The sequence below is a fragment of the Sinocyclocheilus grahami genome, unplaced genomic scaffold, assembly GCF_001515645.1.
Source record: "Sinocyclocheilus grahami isolate Dianchi unplaced genomic scaffold, SAMN03320097.WGS_v1.1 scaffold223.1, whole genome shotgun sequence".
NCBI classification, from domain to species: Eukaryota; Metazoa; Chordata; class Actinopteri; order Cypriniformes; family Cyprinidae; genus Sinocyclocheilus; species Sinocyclocheilus grahami.
In genome coordinates this window covers 314,786-329,033 of record NW_015505402.1, presented here as the reverse complement: position 1 = coordinate 329,033, position 14,248 = coordinate 314,786, and the positions used below count along the sequence as shown (strand labels likewise).

At 36.7% G+C, this 14,248-nt stretch overlaps 1 protein-coding gene and 1 long non-coding RNA gene across 3 annotated transcripts in view; one reads left to right on the top strand and one right to left on the bottom strand.

Annotated features, from left to right (window-relative positions):
- The window catches only part of LOC107596773 (uncharacterized), a 13,372-nt gene extending 5,911 nt beyond the window's left edge, over window positions 1–7,461 (top strand). The window contains exon 3 of one of the 2 annotated variants that reach the window (XR_001610403.1): window positions 7,451–7,461. This is a non-coding gene — a long non-coding RNA (uncharacterized lncRNA). Of the gene's footprint in view, window positions 1–2,184; window positions 2,196–7,450 lie in introns of those variants that run through there. The other variant, XR_001610402.1, reaches the window with a different exon arrangement.
- Window positions 1–14,248, bottom strand: part of ptprt (protein tyrosine phosphatase receptor type T) — a 278,126-nt gene that overhangs the window by 143,214 nt on the left and 120,664 nt on the right. The window lies entirely within an intron of this gene.

Here is a 14,248-nt window from a genome sequence, read left to right as displayed (position 1 = left end):
AAAAAACGTGTCCCTTTTAGACTTGCACTCTATTCATTTACAGCTTGTTTTCTTAAAAAAAAAATTACAATAGCTTTTCTAATCTTTTTGTATTCTATTTGTTTTCTTTTTATTTATTATACAATTAAAAAAAGCAAAAAAGGCCTCTAACACTAACTTGCTCTTTTCTTTTTCTATTCTATCTTTTTTCTTTTTATTTATTATATAATTTAAATCTGCGTTAATCTAATTGAGACTTGTTATAGCACTTGCATATCATTGCTCTTTTGTTGATTTTGATTGCTTCCATTGTCCTCATTTGTAATTCGCTTTGGATAAAAGTGTCTGCTAAATGACTAAATGTAAATGTAATGTAAATACCAGGGTTTCCCAAACTGGGCTTAAAGTAAGAACTGCAAGGGGTTTGTGAGTTGATAAAAAGCTAATAATCAATTCAATCATAAAAATGTAAAATAAATTATTTAAACTTAAACACTAAAAATATAAATATTTAATTTGTTTACCTGCATGTCAATATGACCATTAAGCAACATTAAGCAAACTGTAAACTTTTAATATTAACTTACTCAGAGATATTTTAACTAAATATTATATGTCAAAGTGGTTTGGCTGACAAAAACATTTGGGAATCCCTTTTGATTAATTTACTGCCATTGTGTGAATAATATGTAATCATGTAATCCATGAAAAAGTATCCGATTATGAGCATTATAAAATGTAATATAGTCTGATTACTCTGATGCTTCTCCGTTTCTGCCACGGGATTGGCATCCCGAGGTAACTAGGAATTACACGAATTACAAGCTTCAGTCTGGATCCAACCCTTACGAAGATCTGAGAAGAGATGATGCCAACCCCCCAGAGGACCTCAGATGATGCCAACCCTGAAACAACATACAAAACTACCAAATTTTGCTATAAGTTTAATCGCAACATATAATCATTGCAGTTAATAGTGTTCACCGCCTGTTTGATTACGTCATTAATTAATTGCATACATTTTACTGTACATTTCTGCCATATGTACATCAACTTGAGATAGTCACCAATGATAAGCTAAACTTTAAAATACAAACTTAAATTTTCTGTAAAGCTGCTTTGCAATGATTTGTATCGTGAAAAGCACTATACAAACAAACTTGAATTGAATTGAATTGAATGCAGTTTCATGCAATGCTTTCAAGACTATCACAAATAATTTTTGCTAATTTAGCCAGCTATCTATATTAGTAAGCTAATTAGACAGTGACAAATCAGAAGATTCTGTCAGAACATTGTAGAATAAATCACAGAAAAGCAAATGTTTAATTTCGCAAGGCATGAAAACTGGATTTACAAGATGAATGAGTGAAAGCTTCGCGGTAGCAACATTGCTTAGGGCCAGTGGGACATTGACTCATTGTCGAGCAATAAGTATGACTTACTGACTGGAGTAATGGCTGCTGAATATTCAGCTTTGCCAGTTACATTTTAAAATATATATTTTTTAAAAAGCAGTTCTTTTAAATTGTAATTATATTTTACAATATTACTGTATTTTTCATCAAATAAATGCAGCCTTGGTGACCATGTGAGGCTTCTTTCAAAAACACTGAAAAATCTCACTGACCCTAAACATTTGAAAAGTATTGTAGATCCTTAATTCTTTCCATCAAGAAATGTAGGTGTGATATTGCTTATTGTCCAACTCTAGAGACCTAAATTTCCACACTAATTTGAGAAGAGAAATGCTGCAAACAAGCTAATGACCCTTAGATTACAGAAAGCCTTCATCTGACAAGCCAAGCTGCATTATTCATGGATGAGTAATTAATGCCACCCTCTTTGTCTCTCTCTCTTTTTGTATTATTATTCTTCTTCTATGCACGTGAGCCCATCAAAATGGAAAGATGCCCTAAGGCCAGGCCTACAAGAAAACATGACTCCAGTCTCGAAAAACATCTGGCTGTCAGCGAGGCGAGAGTGAACGCGGCGTTGTAAGGCTGAAACACAGTGGGACACAACCTAGAGCTAAACCACAAAGTCTGCTTCTCCTGTAGATAAGGGCCTCCTTCAGGTCTTTTGGGGGCTATTTTTGGTATCGGAACTCATAATCATGAGAAGTTCATTAAACGTCACCCAAAGCCAAATGCAGTCTCCATATGTTGGTGCCCAGTGGGCGCTACTCTCCCAACAAGCAAACAGTTCCGTCTTCCCTCTATAAGACGTTCAAATTAATTAAGGAAAAGCACATTTTCCCCTCATCTCCATTACTGAAACAGTGGCTGCATTTTCAAATGATCTGAAATTCTTCAATTATTTCCTTCTCTCTAGAGCAGTCTTGTGCGAGACTGAGATATCTGTGGCTATTTGTAGCAATTACACTCACAATCCTCTTTGTTTGATATATTGTCAGCTATTTAATTCCTAGCATTTTATTTTAATATGCAATACAAACAAATAAAAACTTGACAACAACTATGGGGGGGGATTGTTAAATACAATCTATGAGAAATCAATAAAATGTGGTAAATCCACATTTCCCATGATCCCGAGGGATTGCTGTGATTTCGTTCTGAAGTATTCCATGTTAATATATAGAGGCAGATTATGAATAACAAAACAATTTGAGGTGGATTGGAATCCGCTGAGGATCCGATTGGGTCGTTTTTGCTGAACAAAAGGGAAATTAATATTTATGCTGGATGTTTTTCTTCTCCTCCTTCTCTTTACTCAGAATTTCTCCCTCTGTTTCTTACCCAGTCAAGTCTTTGTTCAAGTCAAAACAAATTCATAATAACATTCATTACAGTTTCTTCAAAATTAATATTTAAATAGTGTCACCTGATATTACTGAGCACCAATTCTTACCAGAAATCTCTAAAACAAAAGAATAAAGCAAATAATATTCAACAAACAATATATCTGTTACTCAGGGGAAGAGTTACTGGTATTTGAAATAAATGAGGGGTTTTTGTTCCCTGAAGAAATGCTCCAGGTTCGACGCAAGTCATCCTTAACCACAAAAAAACCTAAATTTAATTAATTAAATAATAATAATAATAATAATAACTTAAAAATAATAAGTCCCAAAGTTTGCAGTAATTGGAGCAGTATAAACATTAAAATACACTACTGTTCAAAAATTCAGTAAGATTTATTGTAACGTTTTTGAAAGAAGTCTCTTATCCTCACCAAGTCTGCATTTATTTGATAAAAAATACAGTAAAATCAGTAATATTGTGAAAGTGTAAAATAACTGTTTTCTATTTGAATATATTTTCAAATGTAATTTATTCTCGATGTCAAAGCTGAATTTTAAGCATCATCACAGTTTTCAGTGTCACATAATCATATGCTGATTAACTGCTCAAGAATTTATTTTCAGGGTTGTGGAAACCATGGTACACTTTCCGTGCCATGGACAGGATTTCCTTAAAATAGAAATCTTTCATAACATTATCAATATCTTTACTGTCACTTTTGATCAATTTAATGCATCCTTGCTGTACAAAAGTATTAATTTCTTTCAAAATAAATAAATGAATCTTACTGACCCTCTTTTAAGTCTTAAACATAAAAAATATAGCCTATTAATTACAAAACATATAAGAATTTTAATAATTATTATAAATATGCAAGTTACTTCCAATATTTCAACTCTCTTCATGACCATGTAAAGCCAATAAACTCTTAACTTTCAAATGATATGCACAAACATAACATTGTTTACATGGAGAAAATCACAGGAATTGTAAATTTATCCACCTAGGAAAAGTGATTTAAACAACTGTACAACTTAAACAACCAATATTTGTTGAGAAGAATTAATATACGTGCTTTAACAAAAATACATTCTGCATATTACCTCTTAAAAGCCCGCTATATTGGCTTGTTTTTACACATAAAGACACAATCACTTCACAATTATTCTCTGTGCTAATTGTCTATGGCATGTTACAGATGCTGTCAACAGCGCTTAGGTTGTTTTGAACCCGGAACGTTCCTTTAAGTACAAGTCTTTAAGGAGCTCAATCCCTTCAGTCACATTCAGTCAGAAAGCCACGTTTGATGAGAGATCGTGATGACAGAGCGAGAGGGGAACTACTGCAGCTGATGTCAAATACAGAACGCCAACTGTATTATAATTCAGAGAACATTTCCCAGAGGGCAATCTGAGGGTGTGATCAACCATCAAAAACTCGAGCAGACATACAGTGTATTCTGATATTGCTCAGGGGGGCGGGCGGACTCTGTGTTTGGCAAATGGGGTGTGATGGGGCCTCAAACGTGGCACAAGAGGGATTTACAGCTCCTGCTGGAATACTGAGAGCATCCAAATCTAAAGTACACAAGCTTGTACTGTATTACAGAAACAGGTGTAGAGATGTCTTATGCATGCATTACGGCACAATCATTTTTGTAGTTATGAAATGGACATACTCTTAAGTGCATAATTCAGCTGGAAATGGCATTCTGTCATCATTTATTCAGCCTTATGTTGTTCCAAACTGATTTTTCAAGTCTTCTGATTGCATATGATTAGACCGAATTTTAAATGTGTATTTTCACATCTTGATGCGACACACTGTATTTGAATGTGATTTCCATTAATAGCAATTGTCGGTCTGTTCCTCACATAAAGCTACTAAAATACTGGTACTGATAATATACTGGTTTCAACATTTACTATGGTTTACAAGACATTAATTGATGGCCTGGAGTGGTGTGGATTACTGTGATGTTTTTATCAGCTGTTTGGAGACTCATTCTTGCGGCACGCATTCACTGCAAAGGATTCGTTGATGAGCAAGTGATGTAATGCAAAATTTCTCCAAATCAAGAGACACGCTCATCTACATTTTGGATGACTTAAAGATGAGTAAACTTCAGCAAATTTTCATATTTGGGTGAACTACAAAAGTTAATAAACACTGTCAAAAACACTGAACATTGCTGGTTTGTGCAAATAATTTCCAAATGACAGATTTGTGACCCAAATATTTTATAGTGCAAGAGCAATAGTAAACACTTTTGTGTTACATTCATGGTGTTTTTATAGTTTGTCTCCCCATTTCCTTTCACTATATGGAAAATAACTGCAAAATATAATTTATTCTAATCCATGGCATGAAAGAGACCTGCAGCAGTAAGTAAATGACAGGATTTATCCCTTTAAATAAACAGTGTAGTTCTGTATTGAACAAGCTAGAAACTTTCTGTTTTATTTACACTTACAGGGAAAGTTCAGCAAAAAATGTAAACTCTGTCATCATTTACTCACCCTCGTGTCATTCTTTCTTCTGCAGAACAAAAATTAAGATATTTTGAAGGTCTGGAATGACATAAGGCAATACATAATGACAGGATTTTCATTTTTTGGTGAACTATGCTTTTAAGGCTGGAATGAAAGTTTAGAATAATATTCTTGAGTTTCCAGGGACTTAAATATAATCACTGCCACAGGCTCCACGGCCGAGGCCTCACAAAACCAAATCAACTTCAGAATCACAAAAAAAAGAGTTTCTCTCTCTTTCTGTCCATACTTGTCTATCTCCATCCTCTCTCTCTCTGCCCCCAGTGCATTATTCACCATCTCTGCACCGTGACCGCCTGACGTGCTGGGAAAGACAATATAAGGCAGAATCGACCACAGAGTCCAACATTTATATTTTTTCTACGAATCTTTGAGTTAACATGTACTAAACATGAGTGGAATTTGCACCGCCCTCACACCTTGATGCTCATGACAAGAACAGCATGTATAGTTCCCTTTCGTGGAACTTCGAACTGCATCCTCTAGGGGTCGCTATGGGGAACGCCTCGTCGTGACCCGTGTCTGAAGCCTACATTGAAAAAACACCAACTTGTTTGGCCGGCGACAGCCATGAACTTTCTGTTTTATTTACACTTACAGGGAAAGTTCAGCAAAAAATGTAAACTCTGTCATCATTTACTCACCCTCGTGTCATTCTTTCTTCTGCAGAACAAAAATTAAGATATTTTGAAGGTCTGGAATGACATAAGGCAATACATAATGACAGGATTTTCATTTTTTGGTGAACTATGCTTTTAAGGCTGGAATGAAAGTTTAGAATAATATTCTTGAGTTTCCAGGGACTTAAATATAATCACTGCCACAGGCTCCACGGCCGAGGCCTCACAAAACCAAATCAACTTCAGAATCACAAAAAAAAGAGTTTCTCTCTCTTTCTGTCCATACTTGTCTATCTCCATCCTCTCTCTCTCTGCCCCCAGTGCATTATTCACCATCTCTGCACCGTGACCGCCTGACGTGCTGGGAAAGACAATATAAGCATATCTATGTGCCTGCTCTGTTCCGATACAGAAATCTCCTCTTCTCTCCTCTACTTTTCTCTGCTGCCTCATTACCATGTCTTATTAAAAAGAGATTCACTTTATGAAAGCTAGATTCATAAAATACACCATAAAATATTAACTACAGTGATCAGAGAAATAAAGATGTGATGCTTCATAAAGGTAAAGCGATCATTATTATTCGAAAAGATCATTATTACTTCAAAAGCATGCTAGTGGCTGAGCAAGAAACAAGGTTTTTGTCACAGTGTTTACACTTTTCTGGCAGTTAACCAACAAATGTCTCACATGAAGTCTACGCACATTAAATATTGAACATATTGCATCACTGCGCCTTTAAAGAAGGTCAACTTTCATTATCATTCTGTCACTGTGAGGTACCACTCACATTTTTTCACATAACTGAATTTTATTCAAAAGTCGAAAATCCATTTCAAAACCCTCTCACTGATAATGATAAGGCTGCGTTCTCCATTACTGAGAAAACATCTATTTTCTCTCAGGTAAGACAATAGTGCCCAGACATGCATGCCATCTGCTGCTGCACTGACATCTAATCATTCATGACAAAAGTCCTATTGAGACTGTAATTGTTTTACATAAGGCCGTGAGGTTATTTCAGTATCTACATGAGCTAGTAGATTATTTTATTGCTGTCTGAATTTAAAATGTCCTTTTCTTTTTATTCCCATCATCCAGGAAATAAGTCTGGGCCAAATTACCTACTATTGTTTGATTTAAATCCTATCTGAATTGACATCTCTGAATTTAAAAAGAGGAAATGACCAAAAATGTGTTTTGAAAATCATCTTTGACTACTGATAAGTGCCACAGGGCTACTCTTTAACACTTAGCATCGTAATGAGAATTTGGATTTTTGGCACAACGTTGGCTTGTCCAGTGCCCATTTTTAATAAAATTCAACATAGGCTCATTTGAAAAACATGCCTCTAACTACATTAAAAAAAAAAATTTTCAAAACAATTGACTGCAGTTTCCAGCTGAAACGAACACTTGTGGCCAGTGTTCGAACTATACCGTGGACGTTGGGGGAGCCCACTTTATATATATATATATATATATATATATATATATACTTCAGACACGGGTCACGACGAGGCGTTCCCCATAGCGACCCCTAGAGGACGCAGTGTCTCGTTCCCCTCAGGGAACCATGGTTACATAAGTAACCCGAGACGTTATCTTTATTGAAGTGAATTAGGTTTAAATCGCCGTCATGCATGAATGAATGATATTTTTGCAATTTTACACATAATAATCCATGATGATCACATTACACCAAACTGAAATTGCATGTCAAAATAACACATTGTCAATATTTTTTGAGACACCCCAAAATTTCATAAATCACGTTTTCCCCGTTAAGGGGAGCCTTAATAAGTTCGCACCCTGCTTGTGGCAGTAAAACACCAGCTATTTTTATTGCTTTTAAACAAATTATGATTACAGGGCAGATTGTTATTTATTAAAGACATTTTCTATGCGGTTCATTGAACAATACTATTTGAACTAGAGCCCGACCGATATGGGTTTTTTTGGGCCCGATACCGATACCGATATTAGGGAGTAAAAAAGGCCGATATTCTTTGTGTATATTATAGTACAGTACCAGTTAAAAGTTTGGACACTTTCCCATTCGTGTGTCAACACATTTGACTGGTACTATATTTAGAATACAGTATATCCATAAACAGAATATATATACTTAAACACATTTTTTGCAATGATCACTCAAATGTGGTGATCAAACACTTATAATGACGTGACAGAGATACGTAATGGAGGCAGGGCATTTTGCAATTTAACAATAAACTTTATTATCCAAAATGAGTCTGACATCAGTGCACTGAACAGTAAAGTTGAAGTTTATTCAACTCAATTCCATTCAACTTTATTCCGTTAAAGTTTATTTCACTTCAAAACATTAATTCACGGATTTGCGCTACTGTCTTCACACACAGACGAAACTTACTAGAGAAGTGTGAAGTGTGACATAAATTCACGTCTCGCGCACTTTAATGCCCTTTGAATGTAACGTGTACGTTCCCTTGGAACTGGAATCATGGCGGAATTTCATGTGAAGTCCACTTCGCAGGGCACTTACGGTTGAATAAGACCATGCTTGAATGCTGCTGCCTGAACAAGTCAAGTGAAAGTGTTGACTGGTGTCACTATCTCACGAACGCGCCGGCGGATCTCCACCAAATTCGGGGGATCCCTTCAGCTCGAGGAGCCCTCTCGAACGCCGCCCCCTGCGATCGCTTGTTCGGTTGGTGCCGGACCGCGAATTTAACCATCCATAACTCCCGAACCCCGGGGGCTATCGATGCGGGGGTGGTCTCATTCGAAAGCGGGCCTCTAGACATACACTCGATTCGCGTTCGAGAGGGTTCCTCGAGCTGAAGGGATCCCCCGAATTTGGTGCGGAACATTTTGATGTTTGAATCCCATAAGCTCCATATGAATGGTTTTTCTGATATAGTAAACTTCCTCGGTAGCTCACCTGGTACAGCATTGCACTTGCAATGTGGAGCACTCAAAGAAACATGAGTCATGATAAAAGACTTGTAGAAGCAAGCATGACAAATGCTTTTATATCACTTTTGCTTTCATTACCAGTTAATATTTCTTATTTCTTGAATATCAGTTAAGTTTAGGGTCAGGTTTAATGTAGGTGGTACATAATTTTAAAGTGCTATAGAGCATTAAGCTTTTAGTGCCACTCACCAGACATTTCATTTCACTTACACTACGTACAACAACTAACAAAATAAAATGATGCCAAATTTACATTTATCTGTTTTGCATATAACTGAATGCCATTTTTATACCACTCAATTGACATTTCACTTTGAAAGCGTTGTGAAATGTGCAACAAGTAATGTAATACAATTTACATTAATACAATTTATCAGCCAGGGTTGATAAAATTACATTACTTCATCATTATGGCTCATTAAGAACAAGAAAAAGAATATCAAAACTTAAACCAACTGTTCAAATATGCCATTATAATGGCAGCCACCTACTGATTCCATACGAATTGCACTAAAGACAGTAAAGGACACTTAAAGCTGCCCAAACCTCTGTGTATACAGTACATAATATCATTAACTGATGGACTGCAGAGTGCTGGTATTTCCGAACATATTCCTTCATAATGTTAGGACATACGCCAGAAGACACATTAGGCCCTCTAACTCAGAAATATGTTGGTAATTAACTCGTAAAGCAGGTGTGTTTTAAAATGTCGTAAATTTAACAAAAATAAGTCCCAAAGGTCACAGCATATCAAAGAGGTTCTTTATGACAAGCTTTATCTCAAGGTTTTAGGCTAGAGCGGAGTGTGTGTGTGTGTGTTTGTGTGTGTGTGTGTGTGTGTGTGTGTGAGTGTGTGTACGCCCTGCGTTTCCATGAAAAGTGGAAAAGGATGATGAAGGACTGTCTACAGGTAAAGTAAATTTTCTTTAAGATCTCAGGGTAGAATTTATAGCAGAGGATGAAAAGATTAGCTATTGCCAATGAGAGATTTTTATTTTTTTTTAATTGCTGCATTAAATATTAAGAGCACCACAGTCACTTCAATGGATATTCAGCAATTAAGAACACACACATTATCACCTCCGTCTTCCTGCCCCTGCAGAGGATGAAAATGTATCATGAGCGATGTGGAAATATATTAAAATAAATCCACTTTGCTGGAGAGTCAAGTAGAGGACTAAACTCTATCCATCATTTGTGCTAGATGGAAGAGAAGAGAAAGAATGGATGAGAGATCTCCACACCTAAATACGTCTGTGCCACAGAGGGTGATGGAGCAAGACAAAAACAGAACAGCAGAGGGGAAGATGTAGAGCACTGTAAAGGACGCAGGTGTGGATGGAAGGTACTGTAGGAAGGAAGGAAGGAAGGAAAACTAAATGAAAGACAAATGTATTAATGAATAAATAAAAGAAAGACAGTGAAAGAACAGAAGAAATGAAAAGAAACATCAGAAAGAACAATATTATTTATTTTTCCATATGAATTCTGCTAGCAAGTCCATGGAACTGCAGATATTTCCCTGAAGGATTGAAGCAGTGCTGTGCATGAGAGGCTGGACTACAGGAAAGTTATTATAATAGATCCCAAATGTCAACTCTATTTTCATCTTATCCAACATTTTACCCCACACAAATGGTATTAACATTACAGAGTCAGTATCAGCTGGATATCGGGTGTCTTTCTTTGATCATGGCTTACTTAAGAGGACACAATAACTTGCCACAAAACTGAGGTATACTGGAATAGTTAAGGTTAGTAAGTAAGTAAGTACATAAATAAATAAAAAATATTTGTTTTCAGGAACAGAAACCGACTACCATTCACAATGTTGTGGTTAGTAATTTCTAATGTTTTTGAAAGAAATCTTGCATGCCCACCAAGGCTGAATTTATTGTATCAAAAATAGTAAAAGTAGTAATATTGTGAAATATTATTACAATTTCAATTGAATGAAAAAATCATACTGACCACAATTTTTGAACGGTAGTTCATATCACAAATGTATAAGCTTAAACAAATGACAAAAGTAATTTGTTAACAAAAAATAAAAACAAACAAACAGTGACTTTCTACAAATATTTATGAGTAAACATGAAAATGCATTATTAATGCTCAGGTTTCTAAGAGTTATCTCCCTTTTACATAAAATTATCTTGCATATGTGAAAATTTGACACCCTGCATGGACTCATGGCTAATAATAATTTAAGCATGTCCAATACCAGAAAAAATGCCCTGAAGAGTGTGTGTCCATCCTTTGTCATGGCCCAGTAACTTTCCTGCAGCACACAGAACACACACACACACACACTTCCTCAAACAGGCCTCACCTGACCACAGCACCTCCACACCTGTCTGCTCTAATCAGTGCTGTGTGACAGATACGCACCATTGTGTGTGCGCGCATGCGTGTGTGACAGGTAGACAGTGCCGTCACTTCATAAACACATGTTTTTTTCCGTCACGCTTCACCTCTCTCCAATCCCTCTGTCCTCTCACTCCCAAAATGCCTCCCCGGCTGTGATGCGATGAAAGCTGACAGTGGATTTCACATTGATCTCCACACACAAGCGTGGATCACAAGGCTTTGATGGTTGCTGCAATCAGCCTTATCATTGCGTTCTTTGACCTCTCTCACTCCTGTTTCCCCACAAACTCTCCTGCTATATCAGCAATTTTACACAGTTTGGATCATTGATAAAGCCGTAGACAGTTTTTGTTGTACCTGAATGCCAATTGGACCCTTATAGACCAAAACCATCAGAACTCACCGGGCTGAGGGCAAGAGTCAAAATCATGTGAGTTTAAGCCCAGCTTCCAGTTCATTAGGTGGGCTGCAGCTTGAATCTCAAGGGGAGCTTGTCAACAGTGACAAACCAGTGGTTTTGTTCCATTACAGAAAGCATACAAAGGTAAAATACAAAAACGATGTGTTGTGGGGTTTCCAGGTCATTGCTGTGTGGTTGCTAAGGTGTTCTGGATTTTATTGTTACACGCTGATGTTGAATACTTAGCTCAAATACTTGCACCAAGTATAAGAGCCGTATTGTTTACATGTAATAGCATCCTTGTATTTCAGAATACATATTGAAACAGAAATGCAAGATGTATGTGTGTGTTTCTGTACTCGTACAATGACATCCTCCAGTCTGCTGGTGTATTTTAAAGAGGACACACTTCTGTGGGACTGTATTAGCATACCAATAGAGCTCCTGTGCTGCGGAGCGGAGGAGAAAAATTGAATTGGAAGGACAAGGAAGATCAGTGCTGTCGGCTGGAAGCAACTTCATTGGATCAGAAATGTGTGCGAGTGTGTGTATATTTAATAGACGGCTACCTGTGGTGAGCTGGCATGAACGCACTGATTATGTAGAACAGCCTCACCTGGACAAGTAAAAATATCAAACAAGCACACACACACACATACAGCTCACACACATATCCATGCCCAAATACTCTAGAATAAAAAAAAAAGAACAGAAAAACGATGGTGAAAATTGTCATCAATACACTATCACCTTAGCCCTCCTTTACTATGCATGTTTTTTGCTTTTCTATGTAAAAATACCAGCTATATGAATTGCAATTCTGCATCATGTTTGCAAACTCAATTAAAATGCAATTTAAATTCAGAAAATGAATTTGAACATGCATAGGAATCTAAAAGGCATTTTAATTCAAATCTTGCACAACATTTGAAGTGAAATGTCTTTGCCACTGGAAGCCCATTAGTTTCCAGCTGAAGTTGTGCAAGACTATGTGTGAACATGTATGCATCCTAATGTCAAAGAGGAAGTAAGGTGGAGGAAAAGAGAACGAGGGAGTGACAGAGGAGAGAGGAGACACAGAAGAGCCCCTCTGGATCTCACCCGCTGTGTCATCAATGACAATCCAGCTCCTTCATCACATAACCCTCACCTGGATCTCTCTCACACACACACACACACACACACACACACACACACACACACAGAGTGACTTCCTTCACCTGGATCACAGTCTTCCCTACTTCCTAGGGCTCTCTCATCTGCTCCCGTCATCTCATTATCTGTCACTTTATCAGATCAAGAGTGTTTCTGTCTATCTGAGCGCCGCTCCACATGCCACCCTGCTGCGTTCATAATTACGCCTGAAAATTGTTCCCACCTATAGCCTTTGTCTTCTCTCCAGCTCTTTGCCATCATTCTGCAGTGGAAATGTAACAATCTCAATTATCATTACAACTAACACCTTCACCCCCTCATAAATCATATCAAATCATCCCAGTCTCTCCCTATTTCTCCTCAGGAAACTTCACAATAACGCACTCTCATTTGGACTCTTTTTAGGTTTCTACTACTGACTGATAGAGTACTCTAATATAACCCAGCATGTTGCTAACTTAAGGACATGATTCTTTTTATTAAGCATAAAACACACTTCTGTTCACATTTTTGGGGTTGATAAAAATGCTGTTATGTGTATTTAAAATGTAAAATAACTGACTTCTATTTGAATATATTTTAAAATATAATGTATTCCTGTGATGGTAAAGCAAAATTTCAGCATCATTACTCCAGTCTCCAGTGTCACATGATCCTTCCGAACTCTGCATTTGCAGCTCAAGAAACATTTCTGATTTTTAGCAATGTTGAAAACAGTTGTGCTTACTTACTCTAAGCTCTAACTCTATAAAATAAATATTTTGTAACATTACAGATACTTTTACTGATACTTCAATTTAATGCATTCTTGCTGAATAAATATATTAATTTCTTTAAAAAAAAATACAACTACATATATACATATACATATATTATTTGCAAAAACAGATAACTTAGTTAGTTAGCTGTATTTGTTAGTTATTTTTTACTTAATCAAAATAACCCGACTGCAGTTTAAAGGAGATTATTCCATGGTCTGTCTGAATACTGGATTCTGATTGGCTGGCAGGTATGCAGTAAAACCGTTTAATGCACAGGTAGTTCCAAGTCAGTTTAATCACTGTTCCATATTAATGCACTGCTTTAAAGGGGTCATATGATGCGATTTCAATTTTTCCTTTCTCTTTGGAGTGTTACAAGCTCTTGGTGCATAAAAAAGATCTGTAAAGTTGCAAAGACTAAAGTCTCAAATCCAAAGAGATATTCTTTATCAAAGTCAGCCCCACCTACCTAAAACATCTCGTTCTAACATGCCCCAACATACCTACGTCGCTCTGTGGGAAGATTTGCATAACGCCGCCCAAATGTTCACGCAAAGAAAGAAGGCATAACTTTTATTCTCGCTGTAGTTTTCTTGTTTCCGCCGCAATGTCGTGAAGACGCTGTGTGCTTCGTTGTAAAAGCGAAACTACTTTGTTTGGTCTTCCAAAAGAGGACGATATC